The sequence below is a fragment of the Mustela nigripes genome, chromosome 15 (genome assembly GCF_022355385.1).
Source record: "Mustela nigripes isolate SB6536 chromosome 15, MUSNIG.SB6536, whole genome shotgun sequence".
NCBI classification, from domain to species: Eukaryota; Metazoa; Chordata; class Mammalia; order Carnivora; family Mustelidae; genus Mustela; species Mustela nigripes.
In genome coordinates, this window is record NC_081571.1 from 44,581,141 (window position 1) to 44,589,538 (window position 8,398).

Below are 8,398 nucleotides of genomic sequence, written 5' to 3' on the forward strand. Positions count from 1 at the left end.
TCATTCTTCTTGTCAATGATTTATAAATCATTAGCATCAAAATAGAATATCAAAACTTTTATAAACACAAGACTAAAATCTTGTGATGGAACATTAAATTGTCTTTAGCAAAAGAAGAATATAAGGAACTTTATAATCTATCAAGAAGGTGGCAATTAAGGAGGGCATGTATGGCATGGAGCACTGGGTGTGATGCATAAACAATGAATTTTGGAACACTGAAAAAAAATAAAATTTTAAAAAAGAAGTTTTTAAATAAATATTAGTTTATTACAAGACAGTGAGATCAACATGAGTGAATTTAGTATATGTTTACCTGCTATGTTCAAGCACAGCTGTGTACATGTGTCTCAGAGATGAAGATACAGTCCTTTTCCTTAAGACACTTACAAAGAGATAATGCCATTTGGAAAGGTTGTGATAGGATTGATGTACGTGTAGCATGGTATGCCAGCAAGTCATTCAGTTCACCTTGGCTTTCAGGAAGGAATTCCTGGATGAGATATATCTCAGCTTACTGATAAAAGATGAATAAGAATTTTCTAGATAAACAAAGGTATGCCTGCTACCACATGAGCAAAGCCATGAAAATATAATACAAAACGTTTAAGGGAAATGGAAATAGCAATATTGTAAAACCACGTGAGTTCAGCTATTTTTATGATAACCAGAAGGAAAAAAGAAATAATCATCATATCCAAATGTCTGTCTGTCTATCTATCTATTCATACCGTCACAGATCCTTTTTTTTTTTACTGAAAAAAAATAATTGCAGAGATAAAAAAAAAAAAAACAGAAAGAAATATCACACATGAAAGAGAATATGAATGAGAATGAAAGTACTTTACTAATAGTTATTCTTCTTTAATGCTAGACAATATTTAGCCTAGCTGGACATCTTGAAAAGTGATAATATCCCATGTTTTATTTACCTATTGAAAGGTTAACTTTGGCCTTAAACTGTGTTATTCCCACACTATGCACAGACATCAAGATTCTTAGAATAGACTCATAAGGACAAGGTCATATCTTCTGGAAGTAAAAATAAAATTTTAACCATCACAATTCTGCTAGCACAGAGTTAATCAGCATAAGCTAAATTAAGTGATATTATCTTTTAGCTCTCCCTCTGTTTACTACTTACTAGATGTATAAATGATGCTTACTGCACTTTGCAGAGAACTGGCAAACAAATCTTACAAGCATAGAATAGAGGAAGATCACCAATTGTCCTCCTTTAAAGGGTGCATGCAGCAAATAAGAGAGTAACAGTTTTATTCTAATTTTTTAAAGATTTTATTTATTTATTTGACAGACAGAGATCACAAGTAGGCAGAGAGGCAGGCAGAGAGAGAGATTGGAAGCAGCTGCTCCCTGCGTAGCAGAGAGCCCAATGCAGGGCTTAATCCTAGGACTCTGGGATCCTGACCTGAGCTGAAGACAGAGTCTTTAACCCACTGAGCCACCCTGGTGCCCCTATTCTAAAATTTTTAATAGAATATTCTTAATTTATCTTTAAATTAAAATGCAAGAAAAAAGGTCACAAGGATAAGGTAGCTTATATGAGTAGCAGTCATTCTACATGTAATATTATACTAGCTTTGGTGAGGAAATTGAAATAAGAAACTATTAATCTTGTGGAATTTGCAATATGTTCCTTTATCATACAAATGGGGAAATAGTGGCTATGGCCTTTATCAATGCTGGTTTTGCTGACAGAAACATACAATTCGTTTTGTTTTTTTTTTTTTTTAAGATTTATTTATTTATTTGACAGAGAGAGAGAAATCACAAGTAGACGGAGAGGCAGGCAGAGAGAGAGAGGGAAGCAGGCTCCCTGCTGAGCAGAGAGCCGGATGTGGGACTTGATCCCAGGACCCTGAGATCATGACCTGAGCCGAAGGCAGAGGCTTAACCCACTGAGCCACCCAGGCACCCCGAAACATACAATTAGTTTTTAAAACTTCCACAATGTAGGGGCACCTGGGTGGCTCAGTGGGTTAAGGCCTCTGCCTTTGGCTCAGGTTTTAATCTCAGGGTCCTGGGATCGAACCCTGCATCAGGCTCTCTGCTTGACGGGAGGCCTGCTTTCCCCTTTCTCTCTACTTGTCTCTCTGCCTACTTGTGATCTCTGTCTGTCAAATAAATAAATAAAATCTTAAAAAAAAATACACGAAACACCTTATATTGACCATCTTCTCACTCTGACTTGTATTTTTATCTTCATTTTTAAAATATCATCAGCTACAAAGTGATGCCATTACATAGGTTTTGTCATTCTAACTTTCTGAGAGAAGTAATCAAGTTACTGTTTAACAAAAGTGAGGTTCTGCTGTGGCAACGGCTTATTCCTTATTCTTTCTTCTGGATTTGTGGATAGATTAGTTCATTCCAAATCTTCTGTTCCCTTTCGTCTGACTTTTCTCCAGGGGTCTAAACTGTAAAGGAAACTGGCTTCACATTGGTCCCAAACAAACATGAAATAATTTCTTACTGCCTTATCCAAACCATCTAACAGCATTCCAGTTTAATTTTCTTATACAGAAAGAGACAAAATGAAAAAAAGTCACTGTTACACAATTGGATTTGAACATGAAATTCCACTGCATTTTAGATGAGTTTCATTTAACTGGAAACCGATGGCTATTACAAATGAGGTTCTAGAGCAGTTTGCACTATTCGGTACAAGATTTGTAGCATGAGTCTCATAAAGATAAGACATTGTTTTATAGTCAGATTTGCAGCAGCTCACTATTCATCTCTATGAGGAAGGGGGAGAACGTTCATTGAACAGTTGATTTAAAATGTACATTTAGAGAAAAAGTATCACAAAATAATTTGAATCTTTTCTTGGGCTTGGCAATCAGCACACCCATTCTTTGTGAAGAATGTAGCAAGCAGGACATGGTTACTTTTCTAATAATGTGTATCTACTAGTGTCATGCTATCTGGTGAGTACAGAAAAGGCATTCATCCTTGTTCTTTTGAAAAGTAAGAAGTTGCATTTTACCTCCCCTCTCAAAAACAGACTTCAAATAATTAGGCACAAAATGTAATAATAGGCATAATCAGTATTCACTTTACAGAATATCTTTAAGAATACTATGTTATAGAAAATTAACATTAATCTAGACACTTCTTTAAGCATGTAATTTTCTGAGTTGTTTCAACCTTAGAAAAGGCCAACTACATTTGTCAAGAAACTCATATTTGAATGGGTACAAATATTAACAAAATTCACTTTAATTACCTTAACGTGTTTCCAGTATTAAATGCAATTCATTATGTGAATCAATTTTCAACCACATGCTATTTTTTGTACCTTATTCACTAAATTTTACTTAATACATTTAGCCAAGTTGACAGAAAAGAAGTTCACAGCAGTGCCTTTCTTCACTGAAGGAAATTTGCTTTATTTCTCCCACAGAGATCTCACTGGAGGTTCAGCATTTACATTTCTCAGGAGTCTTAATATTCTCAGTGGGGTCAAAATAATTGTTTTAGGTTTTATTGCTTGAATAAATCAGTACTGGCCAAAATTATCTGAACATGTGAAGTCATGCCAAAACAGCACCATTCCATATTTTAGAGTAGTTATTAATCTATACTTTTCTCTTGTCCCTCCCACAAAATGTAAACGCTAGGTTCAGCCTAATTTTACACATTGGCTTAGCTTGAAATTGTGGGTCTTTATACAAATATTAAAAATGTATACATTTTAACTGTACATATTTACAAAATATTTCAATGAAATATCTCAGGGTGTGTTAATCAAAAAATAAGTTATATAATGTGTTACCTTATTACTAGAACTATAGAATATTCACAGGAAATCTGAAAGCTAAAATCCTTTCTAATAACTACATACATAGCCAACATTCAAAATCTCTGATGTTCATAGAGCTGTTGAAAGAGGCACCTCAATTGCTGAACAGTACTATTAACAGCTTTACTTTCTTCTGTCTATCAGCTAAAATCTACATTGTTCGTTACCATCATGTCAACTGTGGTGCCTGTACTACCCACATGGCACAGTTTGAGCTACTGTGTACACAAAAACAAAGGAAGAAGAGGTGGGGGCAGTTTTCAAGGGACCTACCCTATGGAAACTAAAGGTGTGGTAGAAGGCAAAGCCTAAAAAGGATTAGGACAATACTTTTCTTCCATGATGTAACAGACGGAGGTGGTAGTGCTTATTGGACATCCTAAAGAAATATTTAGATGATCTAATAAGGAGTCTCAATACTATCTTGTAATTCTATTCTAGAAGCAGTGAGTGAGACATAGAGGGGCAAGCTGTTCTTGGATTATTTGTTGCTTTTTCCAAAACATCTCACTTAATATGGGAAATTTTAAATCAACAGAGTAGAAATATATCATATATTCATTTTTGTTGGGGGCTTTTTATATTTTATTTTGCTAAGTCTCTTTTTATTTTTTTTTTAAGATTTTATTTATTTATTTGACAGATTGAAAGAAAAAGAGAGAGCGCACAAGCAGGGGGAGCTGCAGAGGGAGAAGGAGAAGCACAGTCTCCCTGCTGAGCAGAGAGCTAGACAAAGGGCTGATCCCAGAGTGCTGGGACCATGGCCTGAGCTGAGGACAAATGCTTAACCAACTGAGTCACCCAGGAACCCCTCTAAGTTCCTTTTTGGTCCAAATTTTGAAATGCTCCAATTATCTCTTACTAGAGGTAAATTCTTGACACCATTAATTTTGTAGATAAAAATAATTTCATGCTGCAACCTTATCTAAACTCACATATTATATTATATATAAATATATAATATATATACATGCATGCATATGTATTCATATGCATATATATAATCTGAGTGCTACCACAAAATATCATGGTGTATATAAGAGCACAATAATTACATAGTAAGTACTTCATCTTTTCAAGAGCTAAATTTGAAGTACATAACTCCCTATGGAATATAACTCAATAATGCATTAGTTTTACATGTATTCCCATTAACTATTCTATTTTTTTCTTTCCAATTATTAAGGTTCTCTTTCAGCATAACTTCAGGCTAGAAATACTCTTTTGTCTATTGCCTTTAGTAGATAATTTATATTCTTGTGATTTGTTACATTTGCATGTTATGCATTTATAGTTACACTACATACTAAAAAAAGGAATAGATTGTTGTAGAAGGTAACAAGCTTATGAAACTAGTGCACTGATTAAAGAGATTTATTCATTTATTCAAGAATTATTTACTGAATAATTGGTAGATAATTTTAATTATCTACCAATTAGATAATAGATATAATTTTCTACCATGCTCTAGGTCCTCTATGAGCACTGGGAAGAGAGTAAAAATGCAAAATGTCCCCTCCCCTCATGCAGCTTACGGTCACCTCCCTTTTCTTTCAAAGGCACCTAAACAGAACTTTTAAAAAATTTTAATTTCTTTATTTTAGAGAGAGAGAGCTTGCATGAGTTGAGCGAGGGGCAGAGGGAGAGAGTAGTCAAGCAGACTGCCCAACGAGCACAGAGTCTGACATGGACCTGAGACAGGGATCCATGCAGGTCTCCATCCACAATATCATGACCTGAGACAAAATCCAGCCTCATGCTTAACTTACTGAGCCACGCAGACGCTCCCAGAGCTTCTTAACAATTTTTGTCTTTCTCTTCCTAAAATAAATTTCTAATTCTTAAAACACTGAAGTCTGTTTTATAGACATATTAATACTGGCTTGTTAGATGAATTCCTATTCTTCTAAAGTAGACACCAAGTGTCTAAAATCATTATTTACCGCAGAAATATTGCTGGAAATTTATAGTTAAAAAAATGTTAAAATCTCTCTCCAAAGACTCAATATTTTTACAAAATGGAACATATAAGCGTTTATACCCTATTGTAAGAGGATGAAGTGACAACGATTCTTTTTTCAGTCTTGTCAATGTTTGCTCTGTGTATCTGGAAGTGAGGTTATTGGGTAAATTCATCTTTTAAATTATTTTATCTTTCCAAGGAATTAATCTCCTTACAATAATGCTTTACAATTATGACCCCTCTCTTTGTATTCAGCAATATATGCTGGTTTGAATTATACTTTGTCCAATATTAATATAAACACATTTGCCTTCTTATGATTAATATATACCTAACATTTTTCCAACATTTTATTCTTTTTCTTTGCTATATATTTTTTTAAATTTTTAAAACAAATATCATTCATATTTTTAGTTTTAATTTAGTGTTTACATTTTTAGAACTCTTTTAGGGGTGTTTGGGTGGCTCAGTGGGTTAATGCCTCCTCTGCCTTCGGCTCAGGTCATGATATCAGGGTCCTGGGATTGAGCCCCACATGGGGCTTTCTGCTCAGCAGGGAGTCTGCTTCCCCTCTCTCTCTGTCCACCTCTCTGCCTGCTTGTGATCTCTCTCTGTCAAATTAAAAAAATATATGTCTTTAGAACTCAATATTATAGTGCATTCCATTTTATCAATCATTACTGATCAGTTCATTAATATCTTCCTTAGATCTGATAGTGTTTTGTCACCATAATCTCCTTCATTGGATTCTTTCTTTTTTTAAGTTTTTGTTTTAATTCCAGTTAGTTAACATTCAGTGTTACATTGGGCTCAGGTATGCCATTTAGTAATTGAACACTTCCATACATCACTCTGTGCTCATCACAGGTTCACTCCTTAACCCCATTACCTATTTAACCCATCCTCCTACCCATCTCCCATTTTGTAACCATCAGTTCATTCTCTGTAATTGAGACTGTTTTATGGTTTGCCTTTTTTCCCCCTATATGCTCATCTGTATTATTTCCTAAATTCCATATATAAGTGAAATCATTTGATATTTTTCTCTGACTGATTTATTTCACTTAGCATAATATTAATTAGCTCCATCTCTATCATTGCAAATGGCAAGCTTTCATTCTTTTTTATGGTTGCGTGATATTCCTGGTGTGTGTGTGTCTGTGTCTGTGTATACCTCCTTTTATCTATTCATCAGTCAATTCATCAGTCAATACTATAAAATTTCAAGGTACAAGTATCCCTTCAGATTAGTATATATTTTTTTGAATTGGTATTTTGTATTCTTTGGGTAAATACCCAGTAGAGCAATTGCGGTATCATAGGGTAATTTTATTTTTTAAATTTTTGTGGAAACTCTGTATTGTTTTCCAGAGTGCCTATACCAGCTTGCATTCCCACAAACAGTGCAAGAGGGTTCCATTCCTCCACATCCTCATCAACACTTGTTTCTTGTGGTGTTGATTTGAGCCATTCTGACAGGTGTGAGGTGATATCTCATTGTAGTTTTGATTTGCATCTTCTTGATGATCAATGATGTTAAGCAACTTTTGATGTCTCTATTAGCCCTCTGTATGTCTTCTTTGGAGAAATGTTTATTCATGTCTTCTGCCCATTTTTTAATTGGATTATTTCTTTATCAGATATGACATTTTATTTCTAATCTCAATGTATCCTTATATTTAAATTGCATATATCATAAGCAGCTTTTTTGTTTTGTTGTTTTATCCGCTCAATCTCTATCTTTCAATTGGATTGTTAGGTTTGTTTATATTTAATGCAATTTGTGATGGACTTGGATATGAGTATACTATTTTACTATTTGTTTTCCCTTTGCTACTTGTTCCTTTGTTTTTAATTGACTACACATTTTAGATTTTTTTTCATAATTTGTCATGTTTTCTCCACTACTGGCTTTAGCTCCATCCCTTTGTATTATTATTATTTTTTAATGGGTTCTCTAAAGATTAAAATATGTATCAGTATCTTATCACAATCTACATAAAATTAATATACCACTTCATATATAACAAATAATTTAAACAGTATAATCCAATTAAACCCACCATTCATGTTACTGTTTTATAATTTTACTACTGCATATGTTATAAACTTATCATACATATTTTATTTAAATAGTAAATGGTCTTTTAATAGACTTCAACCTGGCCCTTTCATATTTACTTACATTTTTTACCATTTTTTTAAAGATTTATTTATTTATTTGACAGACAGAGATCACAAGTAGGCAGAGAAGCAGGCAGAGAGAGAGGAGGCAGGCTCCCTGCTGAGCAGAGAGCCCAATGCGGGGCTTGATCCCAGGACTCTGGGACCATGACCCAAGCCAAAGACAGAGACTTTAACCCACAGAGCCACCCATGTGCCCCACATTTTTACCATTTTAAGTAATTTGCATTCATTTTTGCAGATATAGACTTTTATCTGTGTTATTGTCTTTTTTTTTTTTTTAAGATTTTATTTATGTATTAGAGAGAGAGAGGGAGAGAGAGTGAGCACAGGCAGAGAGAATGGCAGGCAAAGGCAGAGGGAGAAGCAGGCTCCCTACCAAGCAAGGAGCCTGATGTGGGACTCGATCCCAGGACGCTGGGATC